The sequence below is a fragment of the Colias philodice genome, chromosome 3 (assembly GCF_061535455.1).
Source record: "Colias philodice isolate Cphi_HAF_F1 chromosome 3, ilColPhil1 Martin Lab GWU primary, whole genome shotgun sequence".
In the NCBI taxonomy this organism is placed as follows: Eukaryota; Metazoa; Arthropoda; class Insecta; order Lepidoptera; family Pieridae; genus Colias; species Colias philodice.
In genome coordinates, this window is record NC_143088.1 from 10,591,698 (window position 1) to 10,613,619 (window position 21,922).

At 32.5% G+C, this 21,922-nt stretch overlaps 1 protein-coding gene across 1 annotated transcript in view; it reads left to right on the top strand.

Annotated features, from left to right (window-relative positions):
• Positions 1 to 19,125: 19,125 nt before the first annotated feature.
• Positions 19,126 to 21,922, top strand: part of 5-HT2B (5-hydroxytryptamine receptor 2B) — a 90,627-nt gene continuing 87,830 nt past the window's right edge. Inside the window, exon 1 of the mRNA XM_089714813.1 lies at positions 19,126 to 19,234. The gene's annotated coding sequence lies outside the window, so the exon portion shown is untranslated. The remainder of the gene's footprint in view (positions 19,235 to 21,922) is intronic.

The following is a 21,922-nucleotide window of genomic DNA, read 5'->3' on the forward strand; positions in this document are numbered from 1 at the left end:
CGTACATCTTCGATTCCTCATAAAGTTTACTTGCACGGTCCTAAATAAATCAGGCCAGCCAATTTCCCACTATTGACAGCCTCTTAGTCAAACGAGATTGTTCAAGAGGAATTACCTTCTTTACGTCACTGCTACATAATGTAGGAATGATTAAAAGATCGTTGCGAACAAGTTTGGGTTCAGGATGTATTGCTTTTTAAGTGGTTGGAGATTAGTTTTTATGTTAACAATGTTCAATTTACAGGCACTGTGAAGTCTTTTCTTTTTTCGTATTATATTATGCCAAACTAGCTTTCCGCCCACGGCTTTGTTCGCTTTGTTTAAAACCTAATAAATTATATACTTAAACCTTCCTAATGAATTACTCTACCTATTAAAAAAAACCACATCAAAATCGGTTGCGTAGTTTTAAAGATTCAAGCATATACATAGGGACAGAGGAACAGAAAAAGCGACTTTGTTTTTTTACTATGTAGTGATTAACTATTCTGAAAATGATTAAAACATTTGATCGTATGTTTGTTTATTTCAAAGGCTTATTGCATAGGCGGTAGGCCCCGAAACCACTGACTGTTAATAAAATGCCTTTGAAAGCAAAAAGCTACATACTTTAATCCTGAACGAGGCTTCACTTTATTTTGTCTTTAACTTGGGTCAACCCCATAGCTATTTCTTCATAAGTCAGAAATCACCTTCTGCCTGTTCCTGAACATTTTTTTCGTCCATGGGTCATAGAATGTGTTTAATAAAAAAACTATAAGTAGAGCCAATAAATTCCAATTATTAATAGGAATGAATTTGAAAATGTTTATTATAATAATAAATGGTAGCATAAAATACAAATTTGCAATGCGATCAAGTAAAACCAGACGTCGTTAATGATTGAGTAAGTTTAAAGTTAATTTGACTAAAGAAAACGATGGATGAATCTCACAATCCCTTTGAAATTTTCACAGAAGAAAGCTCACCATAAATATATACTAATATTATAAAGGTGAAAAGTTTGTTTGTTTGTTTGTTTAGGCGCGCTTGATGTTGATCTCAGGAACTACTGGTCCGATTTGAAAAATTATTTCGGTGTTGTGCCCATTTATCGAGGAAGGCTCTAGGTTATATATCATCACGCTAAGACCAACAGGAGCGGAGCAATGCGGGTGAAACCGCGGAGCACAGCTAGCAATTGAATACGATTGAAAGATGTAAGGTTCAATTTACATTAACCGACTTGAAATCGTATCGTGAAAGTGCCATTTAATCTATTTGGGAGTTCCGTGCACCATTCACGTTTCGTTCGATAAAAAGTTTTCGCATGCTGAAATAGAGTTGGGGTAAAATTTTACTCGTAGCGTTTTTAATAAGATTTTGGTACATATTCTCCTAAATTCTGGAATAAATTTCAGAATAGAGGGATTGGTATAAAAGTATTAACTTGTACGGTAGCATTTTATTGTGATAGGGTGCTCTAATTCTTCATTCCTTGTACCTGACTCACATAATATGCCTTCAATTTCTTCCCCGATTCATTCAAGTCATATAAACTTTCTAATGCTAAGCGTCTTCGCGAAAATCAATTCCCAATTGTATATTTTCAATAATATGTATCTAATATTAGTGGCTTTTGTTAAACTACGTAATTGTATTTATCTTTTTGCCTAGTAAAAACATCAAAATATTCGTGATACTTTAGATTTACAGTATGCAACTTCGCAGCCTTCTCGTTGACGATTTCTTCCAGCAACCTAAACTATAATAATATGTTATAAACATACACTTAAAACCTAAATTATATGTTACTGTTTACATTAAAAACTTCCACACAACCACATCAGCACAACCACACCCTTTCCAGCAACATTTTCCCATTTTCCACCATAGAAAGTATACATTCGTGTACGCAGACACTAACCAGTATAAAGATTGAGCGCTATCTATCGGGGCCAACGATCCGGCTAGCGTAGGTTCTATAAATCATTGCATGTAATTTCCTAATATGTATTACAATCTAACGACCACTGTTCCTAGCCAGTGGCTCACTAGAGCAATGGTCTTTTAAACTTAGTTTACTAGAATTAAAAAGATCGGACAGTTTCTGAATTAAGCATTTGACGTTGAACGAAGGAACCATACTTAAATATACCTATATCTCTTTTCGGCCAAAAGTATTATGGTAATTCCTTAGTTTTGTATTTTATGGATGGACTGTAAGTATTGTAACTATACGTTCGTAAGTTATTTTATATATGTTTGTACGTACGTCAATAATCATTCTCTTCATGATATAACTTTTTGACGTGACAACGTCTTATAATTCGATAGAGTCGGCTGCACGCACGAAAAAACATGACTCATGCGGCGTTACCTCGCTCTGAGGCGTTCCATGTAAGGCTTGAAGTGCAAGCGAGAGCGCGGAACGAGCGACAAAGAAGCACAATCAGACGTTGTCACGTTCAACTATCGTCAGTAAACCGACTTTACAGACAACCAATTTTTACTATACATTTGCAGTATGATTACTTACTAGGTGGTTATCAGTTATGAGATAGTTAAAGAGCTTTTTGTCACTGATAGTTAAAAAGGACTACCTAAACAATAGGATGGTAAAAAATTATAATTTAATATAATCGTTTTCATGACGAAGTCGATCTAAAAAACACACTTATGTTATAAAAATATGTATAATCACTTAAAATATATTTTTTTCTAAATAAAACTCTTACAGACGAACCCAGGAGACAGAAGCTAGTAAGATAATAAAATCAACAATGTTATTCGAAGATTGTCATGAAACATTGCCATCAAGGAATAAAATGCGGACCATAAAATTATGAATGGGAACGTATTAGATATGAAAACTTTATGGTCATCCATCACAATAAAGTTACGGTATATTTTCATTGTTATTTTAGTTTGCTAGTTTGTTATATTTTTACACTTTGTTCATACGGGTTTATATTATAATGTTACTATAATTTTATAGGGAGCAAAAATTTGTTTTTAGGTTTTTAAATATTAGACTCAAACTGCTATATTGATTTTAAAAAAATATTTTGCAATCAGATACCTTTACCACTCTTTATTGAGTATCTTTTTCATTGACGACCCGGGCGAAACCGGGAACACAGTTAGTTATATTGACAAATGTAAAATATGCGAGATTTATATTATAGAGTTCTTAACATGAAATAATTTTTAAAATCAAAATACGCAAGATCAAATACAAGTAATAGTCACTAAAACGTCTAGTTTTTTTAAAGATTTAATTCGTACCAAAGACTTAGTATCAAGTGCTTTCGCGTATCGTTATTTGTAGAGCGGGAACGGATGACCCACTTGTATAGAAACGATGGAATTGCAACGATATGAAATGTGATTCTTTTAATGCCTTGAATTGAATTGTTAGATGGTTTACGCAATATAAAATGTATTGGGTATTTTGTAGATTGGTTGTTGTGGATTTTTTTTTTTTTATATGAAAGAAGGCAAGCGAGCATGTGGATCGCCTGATGGTAAGCAATTCCACAGCCCATAGGCATCTACAGACGTGTCCGAGGATGTGTTGCCGACTTTTTAAGGTGGAGGTATATTCTCTTTTTAAATGCCTCGATGTCATAGGCGTTCGGGAATATCGCCGAAGGCAGGCTGTTCCACAATTTGGTTGTGCGCGGAATGAAGTGGCGGGTAAATCGCACCGTACTAGAGCGCCAGAGGTCCAAATGGTGAGCGTGAAACTTGGTCTTTTATATAGAAATGAAATGAAAAATTTATTAGTCAGAATTGTGGTTACAATGGTTTTATAAGAAAATTACCGCACAATAATTATTATTCGCCAACAAATTGGCATACAAATATTTATATGTTTTATTATAATTGGACAGCATTTAATTAAGGTATTATTTATAAGAACAATACATAACAACATAACATATTATTAACATTAACTTGAACATAGATGCAAGAGAGCTACGGCACTCATGTTGGTCTTAGCGTGATGATAACCTATAGCCTTCCTGGATAAATGGGCTTTCTAACCTAATCACTAGTTCCTGAGATTAGCGCGTTCAAACAAACAAACAAACTATTCAGCTGTATAATATTAGTATATATACAATTATAGTATAGATTATATAGATAGATACACCGTTTTTCACACATCATAATAATGTTATGTTTACCTTTCCTAACAATATAATATGTACAATGTACATATAGAAAACAACTTTTTTTAACATAAATTCATAATTAATCTTTTCATACTCTAGCTCAACAAAAGAGTTTTAACATAATTAGCTTCAGTAAAGTTTGTAACCTTTTTCTACAATTGTAATTCGTAAGCACGAAACCTTTGCGAAAAATGTTCCCAACTTTTTAAGTTCAACTGATCAATGTGGAGACGTTTCAAATTCTAACCAACTTCGCTGGATACATCTTTATTTATTGCTGTTTGCGAATTGCTTTATTTATTCGAGTCAAAGAAAATACATTTAACATTAGATATGTTGAAATGGTTGAAATTCATAAAAGTTTTAATGGCCATCTCTATATCCTCTTGCGGGCTGCGTCTTAGAAAAATTTAATGACATCTTTCTGGGTATTAATTATAACTGCGATGCGTTTTTTTTTTCTATTCATAGAATAAATATTTAAAAACACTTATGGAAAAATTATTATTTTTATTGATATGAACTGTAGATGTAATTTTTATAATTAGTATTTATATAAAATGTAGGACCTCGGAAAATACGCAGGCAGACTGAAAATCAGCGCTGCTCGGGTGTTAGCCCACAGCATGACTGAGTCTGTTCCGATTGCCTAATATCTGTTTATTTTTTAAGGTAGTTTTTTGTTGGCAATAAAGCTTTTTTCTTTCTTTCTTTCTTTAAAAAGTTGATGTATGAGTATTTAAAGCTTTATCTAACATTTTGGTTTATCTTCTGCGTTTAATTTTGATGAAACGTTCATTATAATTGTTGTACTAAATATATGACTTTATAAAAGCATGATTGTACTTAGTGGAATAGTTTTGCAGAAATGCATCGACAAAAAAACAACCTAGATATTTTAAACTTCTTTATTTTTAAATGGAAAGCGCATAATGATAGTGCAATGGATTTGCTGACTTAATATATCTGTTAAAACTCGTAGTAAATTCTACAGTCTTTTTTACTAATAAAATCTTTTTTTCAGGTCTGGCGTCAAAGCAAGAACAGGCTAATCCTAACTAATAAATGCGAGAGTTACTCTGTCTGTCTGTCTCTTCTTTGAGCCTCAACCACTGGATTGATTTGGATGAAATTAGGTACAAAGATAGCTTGAGACCTGAGAAAGTACATAGGATAGATTTTATCCCTGAAATTCCACGGAAACAGGAATAATGCAGATTCTTAACTACGTGGACGGAAACCTAGTCTGTTATAATCGTATTTATAAAGAATGCGTCAATAATACAAACAAAATGCTTAAATTCAATAATGTGATCTCGTAAAGGCAATTTTGTGAAGTGTATTGGGTCGAATTGCGGGAATTGGGGTTCAAAAAGATCATATTATTGTGACCCAATAAATGGAACTAAATTGTTGAACCGTGCACCCATTCATGTTATTAGAAACTAGCTTTTACCCCGGCTTTGTTCGGGTTAACCCGGAAAAATATGGTTTATTTTGATCAGGAATAAGGTAGCATTTTTCTGGTGAAATGATTGTAAAATCGAATTAGAATTGTTTGCTAAAATCTTATTAAACATAAAATGGAATCTATTAATTAATAAATGTAAAATAAAAAGAATTTAAATTCTAATCATAATTTTTTTGTTTATCGTTGTGATTTATCAAAGAACATGAAATATAAACATTATTGCTTAGTAAAATTAGTAAAGCGAGAAATACTTTGTATCTTTAGTTATATTTAAATTCCTTTGATTTAATACTTATCATTCCCAAGAACAAGAACACCGCTAATGTGTAGCTTCTATCACTTTCAATAAAATTACAGAAAACGTTCCCATTTTGTAAAACAATACATAAAAGCGACTCTTATCTATGCTTTAAAGGTTTTGTAGGCATAAAATTATCTCTTCCTCTCTGTGAAGGTTTTTTTTTTATAATTAATTATGTACTAGAGTTTTGAAAAGCACACAATATTTACTCATTATCAATTGGTGGTATTGGTAATGAAAATTACTTAAGTAAAGCTAAAACCCTTCCTTTAGACTTTATTTTTATTTGACCCACTTTAAACGGACAGGTTTAATTTATTCAAACTTTGTACACACATCAAGGATCGGTGACAATACAATAATTTAATTCAGTTTTTTTTTAAACTATAGTAATTATTATTTCAAAACATTTTTGTACAGAAATCAAATCATAATATTAAGAATTATATACGCCTGCGCTAGGCGGTTGACCCTTGATTAGTTGTTGTTTAATCGACGATCCAACCCAACCACTGCCACTTACTAATCTTAATAGTTTAGAGAACTGCGATTTGTTATCAACTAACTATTAATTCAATTAGATAGTTGTCTTAGTTATACTTTGAATTATTATTTCTTGATGGAACCGAATTTAAAACTAGATTATAAAAATAAAATACACTCAATTCATCAATTTCACACACTAATAAATACCTACAAAGAAATTATAATCAAGAAAAGAAGAATAAAGATAAAAATTAAAAACCATTATTCTTTCTCCAATTATAAAAAGCAAAAGAACGCTATTTCAGCTAAAAAATGTCAAAAATAGAAAGGCCAATGTTAGACACTCGTTGGCATCCGGGAAATGTCATGTCAGCTTTTAACGTATTGAATTGAGATGAAAACGAAACATCAGCTAGTTGATTCGAGCTGTAAAAATACGCCACATTCATGTTTCTCGAACTAAAACTGAGGGTAGGAAATAGTCTACATTCGTACAAGGACATACTATTTGAAAACTGCGAAAGTTATTTCATAATATTGAAAGAAAAGTACTTTTTTTGAAATTTACAAACATTGACTTAGTACTACACTATAGTTCCGACTGTACATACGTACTGTACATACGCCATACGGCATATCATAACGTGCTTATGTTACATACAAAACATTTAAATACGTAGCGATACAAACTACATTAAAAACGAACTTTATTGTAAATGATTACAGTACTTTAAGACACTACTAGTGCTACTTAAGGAACACATTGTGTAATCTTTGTAGTTCTTCTATTAAAATATATATTCAAAATTGAAAAAAGACATGCATCTGTTACTTACTAGACGTAATAAATATTTTGATAACATATAAAATATTGAAATTATCTCGAAAAATATGTAACAGTAACGATTGAAACAAATTGAAAGAGGTAACTTACTAGCTGAGTAAGCGTTTGCAAAACTTCGGTACGTGAAGATATCTCCATCTCATAAACTTTCCTAAATAGAACGCTGAAATTTTTGCTAGAAACTCGAAAAAGTTGGTACAAATCTTGGATCCCCGAATTTTGGATCAATGTTAATCTTATTACTGAACCCAGCGAGTGTTGATTGCAATAATATTGCTCTAGCATTTGGCTCGAGTTAACTATTTTGCCTTAACATGCCCAAATATTTGGATTCGATAGTACTTCAATTGAATTATGGTATCCGATAACATTTATGTTCATTTCGCTGTTTGTGTTTAGTTTTGGAAGATAATTTATTTATTTAATTTACTGCGTAATAAATGTTTGTAGCATTTTACTGGTGAAACAATTTCCAATAAACATTATAAAGATGTAGAGTTTGTTTTAACGCGTGGAAATCTCAGGAACTACAGGTTCGATTTGAAAAATTCTTTCGGTGTTAGAGAGCCCATTTATTGAGGAAGGCTATAATTATCATCACGGTAATACTAACAGGAGTGGAGCACTGCGGGCAAAACCGCGGGGCACATCTAGTTCTTAATAAATGCATAGAAATTGTAATATCTATACATATAATAAAATCGTAGGAAAGTCAAAACTGTACATTGAATATTTTTTTAAAAGAATACATAATCCATGATCTATAATCGATATAGAAGCCAAAAATATAGTTTTTAGAATTTTTGTCTGTTTGTCTGTTTGTCTGTTTGTCTGTTTGTCTGTATGTTTGTCCGAGCTAATCTCGAAAAGTACTGCATAGATTGACTTCAAATTTTGCATGAATATTACTAACAGGTCGTGTGAGGTTTTTTTAAACATATTATCATGCTATCACCTCCGGGGGAGGAGCTGTGAACCTTTACTTTTCTTACGTATTCCGTGAACTACGACAGCGTACAATCTAAAGACTCATGTTTAAATGTTGTTTTTGAGTAAGCCATGCTATTATCTAGCTTTACACTATAAAAACTACGTCATTTACGTTATTTGGGCAGAGAAACTGTTTAATGAATCTTAGTACTATAAAGACAAATTTGATTCAGCGCCATCTATGAGATTTCGTAAAAATCAAATCAATTTACATGTTAACACTACTGAACACAATGTTAAAAATTAATAATTTAAATATAATTATGTTATTTATTTATTTAACTCTTTAACCCATAATAAATCTTCCCTTCCCTATAAGGTGCGCTTATATAATTCGTGTGAATATACTACATTTTTAAAAGTGAGGGTAGATGTATATTATTTTAAGTCAAACTAGACACCATTACAGTTAATCTAATATTGATTGTGTTAATTGGTTACATTTTTAAAAATCTTCGTGTTTTAATAATTCGATCACGAGGCGGGACTCTAATACAAAAAGGTTAGTTCGTTGATAATTATTATTCCTTCATCATTTACATGTTGTTAGTAAAAATATACTTTGACTGTTAATACTTTTGTTCAGTATTTATCTGTATGATTATTGCTTGGTAATTAATATATTTTCATGTCGTATACCTAATTATAAACATAAGTGTGATGTGAAACTAGCTGGATTTATTTTTACACACTCACAGTCTTATATTTTGTGTTAATGTTAAAATAGTATTAATAGTGTAAATCATAATATTTTTTCAAAGTTAAAAATATTTCCTTTTTTCTGATGGTGTTGCCATCGAATTAAACCGCGCTGTCGTTTCGTTCACAAAAAGTCATGTTATTAGGACCGAATATGTAGCCGCCTCAACTTACGGAAACGAGAGTAACCTGCGTTGTCTGTTAGTTATTATATAGTCGAATTTAACGTTACATGGAAATTGGAATCTAAATATATGTATACCTACTTATATTAAATCTGTAGAGGTCAATTCTGCACATGAAATATATTTCCTAAATAACTATCACGAGGTGATTAGAGATCGACATCGACGTCAAAAATGTTTGTCCGTCTGTCTGTCTGTATAACCGTTATAGAAACAAAAACTACTCGACGGATTTAAACGAAACTTGGTACAATTATTTTTCATATTCGTGAGCAGAGCAGCAACTCCATTTTTAAGCTTTCGTCGCGTGTGCGTTCTTAATGCGTGTATCTTAATGGTTAAAGCTACACAGAAATCAAGTATGAAAGAAATGTTCTCCATATTATATAAAAAATATCTCCCGACATCATAAATGTCTATCTTTTATGGTTGAGCTTAGGAGTTCAAAGCTTTCTGATTATATTTGTCTACTAGCTGTCCCCGCGACTTCGTTCGCGTGGAATAGTGACTATGGGACCTATGACCATGGGCTCAGGGTGGGGCAACAATAAAAAATCATTTTTATTTTCATGCTCCCACTCCCGCGCCCACTCGCACTCCCACGCCATATGCCACGTTCAGTCCCAATCCCACGCCCACGCCCACTCCCCTTCACAATTAGTACCTACCAGATCAAAGCCAGGGTAAGCGCCCCACCCAGCCCCACCGTGGCTACGCCCATGCTGAATTACTACTTAACATACAATTATTGAGTAAATACGTACAACCATACTGTACTGTTGTACTACCATAAATAATTAAAAGAATTGTTATTAAAATTTCTTACTAAACTGAGCTAAAAAACTTACGTACCAAATTATTAAAGAAAATCAAGAAATGAAATGCCTAACCTATACCAAATAGTTACTACATATTGTAATTAAAAATTATGATTAGTATATAATATCGAAAATCAAAAAAGAAATGCCTAACTAATTCTACGTAAAATTTCTTTTAAATTATGTCATATTATTTTTTAGGAACCAGGGGGGGGGAGAGGAGCAAATTCTATTTCCTTCCTTTCTTAAACGGATGTTTTTAATAATCTATGGTGTAGCCAGTAGCCACTGATCAGCTTAATCGATACTCAGTTTTTATCAAATCCAGAAACAAATCCAAATTAGATCTTTCCTGTCTCACGCACGTAACTAAAGGCTGAAGAGAGAGAGAGCACGTAACTAAACCGTTTAGACGAAGAAAAGTGTATAGAAAAAGGAATAAATACTTTCATAAACTTCCCGACGATCTTTAAAAATAAATTATAACTTTCATTTTTTTCATTCCCACTTTTACCCCTATGTAGGTATAATAAGTGGATGAATCAATTTTGATACACTTTATCTAAGAACCAGCGTCGGAAAATATTCTGCCTAACAAAAAAAACCGCATCTAATTCGGTTTACCTGTTAGCCAGCTACGGTGCCATAGACAGACACACACACACACACAGAAATACATAGCGGTCAAACACATAACACCAGTCTTTTTGCGTCGGGGGTTAAAAATATAATACGACATAATTTAAAGGACATTTTATGTGGAAAATTTACCTATACACCAGGGTAGATAATTTTTGAAACAAAAAAAAATCGCAGTAGGATGAAACCCATTAGAAAAGGATATGATAAAAATGTAAGGAAAAATAAATTACGGTCAATCGGAGTTCGGGAAGTGGGAGGGGGGGAGCTTTTAAGAGAAAAAAATGGTTTCTCTCGATTTCTCGATAATAATAACACCTGCTAATTTTTTTCTACATATTTTAATTGTACAGACATCACTTTTCCACAATTTTATTATATGTATTGATGATGATGATTGAGATTATAACACTCTTAGTCCGTTTTAATTTTTATTCACCCGCATCAGTGCCACCTAAAAAATCTTTATATATCGAAATTCGAGCAAAGTTAAGAAAATGAGAAATAAGAATTCTCAAGGATCGTTAGAGATAAGAGGCTTACTATTGACCGAAAACAACATGTGTTATGCCGAACCTGAAACCGCTTCACAACGAGAATTGCGGCTCACAGCTGACCGCGAACGGCATGTACTATCCTGTGAGACCGAAACCTTCACTGAGGGTATATATAACGTCTCACAGCTGATCGCAAATGGCATATTGTACTATCCCGTGAGACCGAAACCCTCACTGAGAGGGAATTACGTCTCACAGCTGATCACGATCGTCATATTTTATCTCGAGAATTCTGAAACTTTTACTCAATATGAAGACCGTTTGACAAATAATAGGGTGCACCATAATATTATTCGATCTCTCGAAGATGAACATGAGCATAAGCAATGACTAGAGTATGGACGCGAATATTACCATTATTTGAGACAAGAACGATTAATAAGTTTGTTTAATGAAAGATTAAGAATTGAAACTATTGGTCTCTTTAAACGGACGAATAGCGAGAGGCCCGTCTTATTGCAAACAGATTTCGACATAGTCTTAATGACTTAGAGGTAAACATAGAAGATCAATCTACAAATTCGGTGGTGTGGTCCGACAAAATAATATAAAAGTGGGTTTGCTTATAACCTCACAATTGATTACAGATCATCTTCTGTATAGGCGATATTAACGTAGTATGTTCTTTTTGTAATGCTTTAAAGTGGAGTAAGGAGTCGGCTTTCGTTTGAAGATACGCCGGAACCTTTGAAATCACTACTTTTAAGTTTTAGAGGAACATGTGTAATCTAAACAGTTCTTAGACAATATTAGCTCTTATAGTATTGCGTTTTAAATGATCCTTTGGTGCTCAACAATTATTAGATGCTCCTTTCATTCTTACTTTTAAGATACAAGGTCAAGTTTATCATTTGATAGGATCCCTTTTGCCTGAAGGCCAACCTAAGTTTCTTTAAATATATTTTGTATTCGACTACGACGAATAATCGAATACAAGAAATCAATATTTCTCGAATTTAAAACTGAACTCATTTCACAATTTTAGAACATGTTAATTCATCAGGTTAATCCGTATATATGCGTTTTAAATCGACATTAGAAGCTTTTCCTCAAGATGGTGATATTAATATAAAATTGGTATAAATGCCGATAGACGGAAGTCTATCAGCACTCAGGAATTCCCTGAGCGTGTTATAACGCCCAGGCCGCAGTATTACAATTTTTCCTACAGTAGGGCGACGAATGTATTTTCGCATAGCAACGGAGGGGAACTCGTGGGGGGTAAAGTGACGCGGGCCACGTACCACAAACATGTTTAGTTTGTGGTACCGAGCGCGAAAGAAAGTCATCGTGTTTTTAGTAAAGTTACAATGTAAACTAACGTAATTTATTACTTAGGTACATATTCTATAATGGTGCGCTCAAACTGTTAATCTACATTTAATTTAGATTATTATTTTAATTACTAAGAAATGTAGAATTTAAATCACATTCATTCATGTTTTCCTCAGTTATTCGATGTCTATGATTTTCGATGATTTTAAGATTTTCTTATCAGAGTATTCAATTTTAATGTAGTTAAATTTTATAAGAGACAATTAAGAACATTCAAAAATAAAGTGTCACGTATTTTTTTTAAACGACGAATGACGAAAAACGACCGAATCGTGGACGAAGTCGCGGGCAACAGCTAGTTCATAATATTTCTTCAGTAAAAGGCATCGAAACTTCATTCAATATCCAACCACACGACCTAAATGAATACCCGCATACATCTAAAGCGTACCATTTATTGTACAAGTTAAACCTAGTATTAGAGTGAACTGTGGCATTCTGTATCAATATAGCGCAAAGTAAACAGCGTAGGAGTAATATGCAACATACATACAACAATGGAGACATAGTATTATTAGCTATTGAGAACTGACTGCTATATTAATACGATTGCTCTCCATTCAACCACGTGTAAGCTTGGGTATTTTGTCCACATTGTCTATCTTCTCTAATGTCACAATATTAGTTACCATACTCCTCCGAAACGACTGGACCGATTCTGATGTAATTTTGTGTGCCTGTTGGGTACATCTGTGAATAAGCTAACATCTTTTTTTGATGCTCCTAAGTGACAAGAGCACATCAGAACAACGTTTGCCGGGACAGTCAGTTTTAATATAATTTTTAGGTTCAGGCGTAATGTGCTGTTTAAAGTTCAATGTTATTTCTTCTGCTATTTTCGTTCTTGCTGAGAAAGGGCAATATTAGGGCTAAGTTCTTAAAATTAGGGTATTTATTATGCAAATAATAATAATAGTAATAATTCTAGATCTCATCGAATTTATTTCAGCATTAAGACTAGAGACATGCCAGAATCCAATTGCATTGTTATCACTACAACATTTCGTATATTTGTGTTTTATGTTTTTAACTTTATTCATCGATTTTTGCAGTGGTAATAAAGTAACTAAGTTATAAAATGATCAGTATATATTATGTATGTATGTAGCTGCGCTTCGCGGTTTCACCCGCATGGCTCCGCTCCTGTTGGTCTTAGCGTAATGATATATAGCCTATATAATATAGCCTTCCTCGATAAATGGGCTGTCTAATACTGAAAGAATTTTTCAAATCGGACCAGTAGTTCCTGAGATAAGCGTGTTGAAACAAACAAACTCCTCAGCTTTACAATATAAGTATAGATGTATATTGTAGCTGAAAGTTGTATCTATGCAAATACACGATTGTCTTAAGTTTGGTTTCATTCGAACGACACAAAGTGGCAAATACACAAAAGTCTGTTTATAACTACATTAAATGCGTCCTTTCTTTATTTTACAATACAATGAAAACCCAATAAGTGTCTACAAAATACTATAAAATTTCATCCACGAGACGAGAAAATAGAAAACCCACACATTTATTTTGCGTCGGCGTAAACCTCTCTATAAATAGCGATATCTTATTTAACACTTTCTTATCCATCGCTTCAATTTATACAGTCATTACATTAATCGTAATTAATCAAGTATCCTTAATAAATCAACGGAAAAGCACTTATTTTATATAGAAAGGGTTTATTCTAGTACGTGTTTTCAATTTCGGCTCTATCTTTTTAAAAAAAACTTGGACTTTGTTTGCATAATATTTTTGAAGCGAAACTTCTTTAGGTGCGTTGAGAGTAAAATTCAAGATCGCCTCATGACAATACGCGTCAAAGAAGTTTCACTTCTGACACTTGTGCTCAGCACACACGCTCTTTTTTAAATGAGCGCACCTATTATAGAGTCGATGAGATTTGATTACTATTTACGTATTAATGATTATTATTTTTAAAAGGAAAGGAAAAAGTAAGTATAGAATATTTTCACATAATAAATAACAATACATTTAAAAAATTTCACAATTTTCAAGGTTAAACTATCAGGTTAATCCCGTCAAAATTAAAGCCGTATTCGAAATGAGTGGCGGCGTTCAAAAGTTGAGATTAAAATCTCACGTCAAAGCGAGTTGTAGGAGTTTGAACTTAATGTCTTAAGGAATAAGGTACTTTAGTTAGGTGGGATGAAAAATTGATTTCGCACTTATCAGCCAGTGAAAGGGGACCCGACGCGATCCAATTTGAAAATTAATCCCATAGGTAAAATCATGGAGGCATGTCGTTTTTGGGACTAAGTCGTATCTGTACGTCGTAAATATGAAAATGTTACATATATTATTGTGTATTTGCTTAATATTGTTATATTTGTTAGTTAGTTTACTGTTTATTTGTTTTGTTATTATATGAAAAAATGTAATTGTTTAAGTCTCGTCTAATTAATGGAAAACTTAAGTAAATGTATTATTTTTCACTAAGTGCTTCTATTGTGTTTAGTACAATTTTAAATAATTATTGAACACCTCTACCATATTAACTAGCTTAATTTAATCTTAAAATTGTATTTTTTTTTCAAAAACACATAAATTTTCTGAAAATAAACTTGTATTTCATATCTTCTGAAAATAAATATTTAAAACAATCGACAAACACTCGTAAAAATGTAAATGTTTATCCGATTTTATTCTTTTCGGGTCATTGCTTTGTTTTCTTGCCCTAAATTTGTGTCGCCAAGAAACTTCCTGCGATTCTGCTTGAGACAATAATACTTGTAATATTCCTTCTGCTTAAAGCTTTGCTATTATTTTTATAAACAGAGCAGTTTAAACGAAAAAATTATATAGTAGGTATCGAAACTTTTCTTCTATAGTTACTTTGTTTAGAAATTAAAAATTTTTATCGCTGCAAAGTGTGCGAAACGAAATAATATCTATACTAATATTATAAAGCTGAAGAGTTTGTTTCTTTGTTTGTTTGAACGCGCTAATCTCGGGAACTAATGGTCCGATTTAAAAAATTCTTTCAGTGTTAGATAGCCCATTTATCGAGGAAGGTTATAGGCTATATAACATCACTCTAAGGCCAACAGGAGTGGAGCTACGGGGTGAAACCACGCGCAGCAGCTAGTAATGAAAAATCTTTAATTTCTAAATGTATAATACTCGTGTAAAATCAAACACTATAAAATAATAGTTACTTTGTTCTTGTTACATGTATTATGAAGATGTTAGGGAATACTTAAGTTCAATTAAAATTAATACCGCGTCTTGAAACTTCTAGGAACAACCAACTGCACTTAGCTGGTTCCACAAGTATTGTAGAGAAATAAATGAATTTATAATTCTATCTAGAATATCTAGTTTAAATACGTTTTTAATTATTAAGTAGTTTAAGGGCCGATTTTTCAATCCTTGGTTAAAATTTATCCGTCCAATAAAGTATTACACGAACATTTTAAAATGTCACCTGTAAACTGTCAAATACGGACAATTCGAATACGTTTTCGAAATGGTAGTTTAATACGTTATTCGATGAATAAGTTTTAACCAAGGATTGAAAAATCAGCCCTAAGATAAATATTGTTTAAAATACTCATTAAATATACCACAGTAAATTGGATGCAATAAAATTTCTTGAACAGACTTGAAATATTGTGTTGAAAAAAAATAATTAAATTATTAGAGCAATTATTGTAATTCTCTAATGTCTTAAATGTTTTTTGCAGTATCGAATTATTTTCTGTAGATACAAAAAGATTAGGTATACAATGCACTTTTAGTCAAGAGACACATACGTCTTATTTTACAATTTTCTACTATTTGACATTTTAGTAATTATCGTACAAGTCGTTATATTGTAATATCTAACATAACCCAAACTATTAAATCGGTTCAATCTAGAACATAGTTTCATTTAACGACCCGAAGCAGTAACCGTCTATAAAGACAAACGATAGTAGTAAAATACGCTTTATATGTATTGTAATACGATTTTAAATTGAATAGACGAATAAATTAAAGGAAAATCCAAAGATTTTCCCATCACAATATGAATCCTGTTTTTTTCGATGGCTCAAATTTCTCTCACAAAGTATTCTTAAAAAAATATTTTAATCCACTTTATTTTCTTTGTTTTTCCCCATTATTTTTGTTATTTTACAATCGTCTAAAAGGATTTTTTTGACGTGACAACGTCTTATAATTCGATAGAGCCAGCTGCACGCACGAAAAAACATGACTCATGCGCGCTGAGGCGTTCCAGTGCGAGCTTGAGCGCGGAACGAGCGACAAAGAAGCACAATCGGACGTTGTCACGTTCAACTATCGTCAGTAAACCGACTTTAAAGACAACCAATTTTTTTGTAATGATATATTCTAAAGAAGATTTATAATTTATATTTCTGATAGAAAAATGGCCTTAAAAAATGATATTACTCATCATTAAAATTACAAAAAATAGCAGTATTTTGAGCCTAAAATAAATAGTTTCATGTTATTAAACCGATCAAATAGGTACTGATATAAAATATTATAAAGATAGAAGCAATTTCATCGGAATAGGACCCAGTTATAGCATATATGAAAGGAACGTCTGACATGGTTTGAAAGAGACCGCATTAGATAATTGGCATAGAAAATGTACTAAGTTTTTAATGCGAGTATATTATTTGAGTTATATTGTGTATAGGACAGTTGTTATTATTAATAGCACTGTAGATACTAATGACCGCTTCCTTGGTACAGTGGTTGACGCGTGAGCGTAGGACCGAGGGGTCCTGGGTTCGATTCCCGGTGGAGACGAAGAAAAAAAAATGTCTCGGTCTGGTAGGACACAGAAGGCTGATCACCTACTTGTCCCTAAATAAAATCGATCAGTAAAACAGATGTATGCATAATGCATCTGCCCCTTACCCCACTTGGGGACATGGGACTTCCCTTATAGATAATAATCGTTCATTTTCCTGTCGTATGACTTATGTTTAAGTAATTCGTATATAAGAGGTATTCTTCAAACCATTTAAAATATGAATTATGACCACCATTACTTTTTGCTAGAAATAACATAATATCACAGATAAAAGTGTAGGATTTGAATTGCTACGAAAACGTAGCACTATCCATACTAAATCACTAGCGTATTGTAAAGTATAGTATTTTTGTCCTTTAAATTATAAATATATTATTTCAATTTGTATTTTATTGTGTAATTTATATGCATTTTTATTATATTATGGCATGTATCACCCGCAAAATGCATTTTTTATAATGGTTACAACACTGCCTCCATAAAATATAAGAAAATATAAAACATAAATCGTGGAAATTCATAACATTTATTTTAATTCTTTTCTCTATTGTATTCTAATTATTATTAAATGCAATAAATCCCAATTGACACAATACACCATTTAATAAGCTAAGCTTAGGCGACAGTTCGTGGAAAAATCCCTTACCCTCGTCATACGGGAATCCAGAGAGAGTCGCTGTCGGATTGGGACTTATATTGTTTATAATGAAAATGTTCTGGTTACATTGTATTGGGATAATAAAGAATTTATCACATACAACAATTTATTATATTTAGATTGTTTATTTGGGCTTCCTAATTTTTTTGGTAACTATCTACGAAGAATTAATCCGGCAGTAGGTTCTATATATTATATATTTATGTCTACTGCCTATACAATTTACATGTATACCTAATCTTATTTCTAAATCACTCCTTATATTAAAGCATCATGTTTTATAAAAATTATGTCAACTCGGCCGGTTGCAGAGCTCTGCGGTGAAGCTTCACCGACCATCAGTGCGTACTGCAGTCGCGCTTGTCAGGCCGGTTGCAGAGCTTCACCGACCATCAGTGCGTACGTCAGTCGCGCTTGTCATATGTATGGAAATTCATAAAACCATTCATAGCTAGACCGACTATACGCACGCGTATTTCCATACATATGACAAGCGCGACTGACGTACGCACTGATGGTCGGTTAAGCTCTGCAACCGATATACTTTATACCACATGGAAATGAAAGGTCCAAATAATTATCCCAGCGGCTAGCGCTGTCCTTGAGTCTCAAAATTCCACATATAAACTATAAATAATACATCTCAAAGTAATTCTCAAACTAATTTAATTTCACATTTTCGTTGCTTTAAAACCCCACTCCTTTCACAATAAATCCTGCTATATTTCGAATTTTCTACAAAAATATCAAAATAATTTTACGACAAGTGCTCTTCGCTTATTAGGTACGCTACGAGTCCCGATTTTCCATTAACAGCAAGGCAGGCGACAGCGGTGAAATCGTTAATGGGAAAAAATAAAAATAGATGTATTACTACTGTCGGTAAAACTTCAATTAATTTTTAAGGGTCGTCTTGAAACTACAGCCCTGAATTTATATTGAGAATGAACATTTTCAACCACGTAGCATTGCAATACATTGCGCGTTGAACCACGACTTTCCTAATAACTTCTCGTGTAAAAGCAGCCATGGATTCGTGCACTAGCTGAAGAGTCGCTGCTGAAATTCAACTGATTTCAGTGTGTGAGGCAACAGGTGCGTTTTGAACATCAGTCGGCGGCAACCGCCGTGGATGACGGACGTATGCTCATGCGGTAAAAAGCTCTGAATAATAAAGTTTTATTGGAAATTAAATTCGCGCCGTTATATGAATATGTGTGAGTGGTAAAGACGAAACGTCGCTGTTAAGTTTATTGCAAGAACATAAACTTTGAGTGTGGATGTTGGAACAGATTGGATAGCGCGGAGGTAAATGGTTTTTGATGTCTATTTTAATGTTTTGGTTAATATCTACGTCTAATGGAATAATGTAGAGCTTTAAAATTGCACATATTTTCTTGACACATTTTTATGTTTAATAATTAATAAACACAATTTTTTAAGAGTTCAGAATTTTATTTATGAGACTGATAAAATTATTCATATTTTCGTCAAACAATTTTAACCCTTACAACGAAGTCTTCATCTTGATAATTTTATTTTAGGTTCAGCTTAAACTACGATCAAAACTGCTGAATTCTATCCGAAAATTTTAGTACAAGACTATAATATGAAAAGATACACATTATATTAAGAATAAATGCACAATATAATTATTCAAATAAGACGTATATTAACTTCTGTACATTTAATAAAGTCACTTACGTTGTAACTGCACAGCTTTAGCGCTATATAACGGTTTTATTGTATTGCTTAAGTTAAATATACCGTGAGTACGTTTAGCTTTATTATCTTTTTATCTTTTAGTATATTAAAAAGTTTCCTTCAATATATATGTCTTAAACACAGGATAAATAATTTATGTCTTAATTCCTAATGATTTGTCTATAGAAAATTACTGAATAATTAGAAATAACATGTTTTTTTACGATTAGGTACATAATAAAGGATTTTTGAATGATTTACCAAGCAAAGTAAACTATGGGTTGAAGTTAGTTAGTTATTTTAAAACAGCTTTCAGATCTACGAAATTCATATAAGATTAGTAACAATATTAGTTGAGTTGAAATGATCAGAAGATTTCTATGAATAATAGAACAGAATAAACTAATAACAATAAATAACATTATTAAATAATAGTAAGTAGATTGCGATTCCAATTTGCTACGAAATTAGGGTAATGCACGTAATCATGGGAGAGTAGAGACGTAATAGAAATTGTTATTTAGAAAGAAAAAAGAGCATTATTTATCAATAATTAATATGAGTTGTGTAGTGAAATATTTTCTTTTTCTACTAATACATTTCAAGCACAGGATGTTTTTTATAGATTTTTTTTTATTTCATAAAGGTATGAATTAGTTATATAGTGTGAATATCTGAACATAATTATTAATATTTTTTAAACGGATTTAATTTGACTCTATCATTATTTATTATACAAAACACCGACTTCTGAACTACTAGTTAAAACGTTTTCGGTAGATTGTATTGTAGATTTTCAATATTTTTCTTTTTCAGAAAGCACTGTGTAGGTATCTATTTCAGGGATTCGAACCCGCTTCTTTATGTCAATTACTATCCTTAAAATAACTTTAAATAACTCGTTTGCAAAAGATTGTAATGCAATGAAACTAAATATTAAATATTCAACGACTTAATTATCAACAAGGATTGCAAAACCAGTTTAACTCCTGTAAAACCGCTGTAAAAAGCCCAGTTAATTCCAAAAAGTAGTTATGATTGACGTTAATCCCATATTCCATACAGACAGATCGCTGGCAATTTTATATTGATTGACATGTTCGTCTCTCCATTCAATGATACCATCAGAACCATTATTGATTAATGTTTGAACATTATACTTTATGATAGACTAGCTGTTGCCCGCAGCTTCGCCTGCGTGGAAAAGATAAATTTTCATGGTACAAACTTTCATCCCCTATTTGATCCCCTTGGGGGATGAATTTTCTAAAATACTTTCTTAGGGGACACCTACGTTATGACATCTACCTGCATGCCAAATTTCAGCCCGATACGTCCAGTGGTTTGGGCTGTGCGTTGATAGATCACTATATCAGTCACCTTTGAGTTTTATATAATTATATAGATTCGGAAAACATTGTTTCACAGAATTATATAATAAAGGCTTATTTAACTAAATGATGTACAATGTGGGATAATAATGTGGCTGTAAATTTAATTTAATGAATTTACATTAACTTAACTTAATTAAAATACTTACAAAACTAGTCGATCAGCCCGGCTACACCCAGGACGTTACTCAAGAATATTCTTTCTTTACTCCTAGCATTCCTGCTTTCTTTTTACTTTTATGTAAGAAGGTTAAGTAGTATTTTGACAGATGACAGTTCACAAATTACGCATAAACCTTAAAGATATCGAAATGTTTGTTTATAATAAATGCATTTTCTCACAACCAGTTACAGTGAAATCCTTACTTTAAAAAAACTTGTTGCAAGTGTTTATGGGCGGTGGTGACCACTTACCATCAGGTGGCCCACCTGCCCCTTTGCTTGCTCTGACATAAAAAAAAACTCTCTCCTTGACATATTAAACGTTAACATTACCAGCTTTTTACCTCTATCCTTGGAAATAATGATTTTTGTATCTTACACGACATGTAAATTACCTCATATTGTTACATTTAATATAGTACCTAATGCATTTTTAGGGTTCCGTAGCCAAAATGGCAAAAACGGAACCCTTATAGTTTCGTCATGTCCGTCTGTCCGTCTGTCCGTCTGTCCGTCTGTCACAGCCGATTTACTCGGAAACTATAAGTACTACAGTGATGAAATTTGATGGGAATATGTGTTGTATGAACCGCTACAAAAATATGACACTAAATAGTAAAAAAAAGAATTGGGGGTGGGGCCCCCCATACATGTAACTGAGGGATGAAATTTTTTTTTTCGATGTACATACCCGTGTGGGGTATCAATGGAAAGGTCTTTTAAAATGATATAAAGTTTT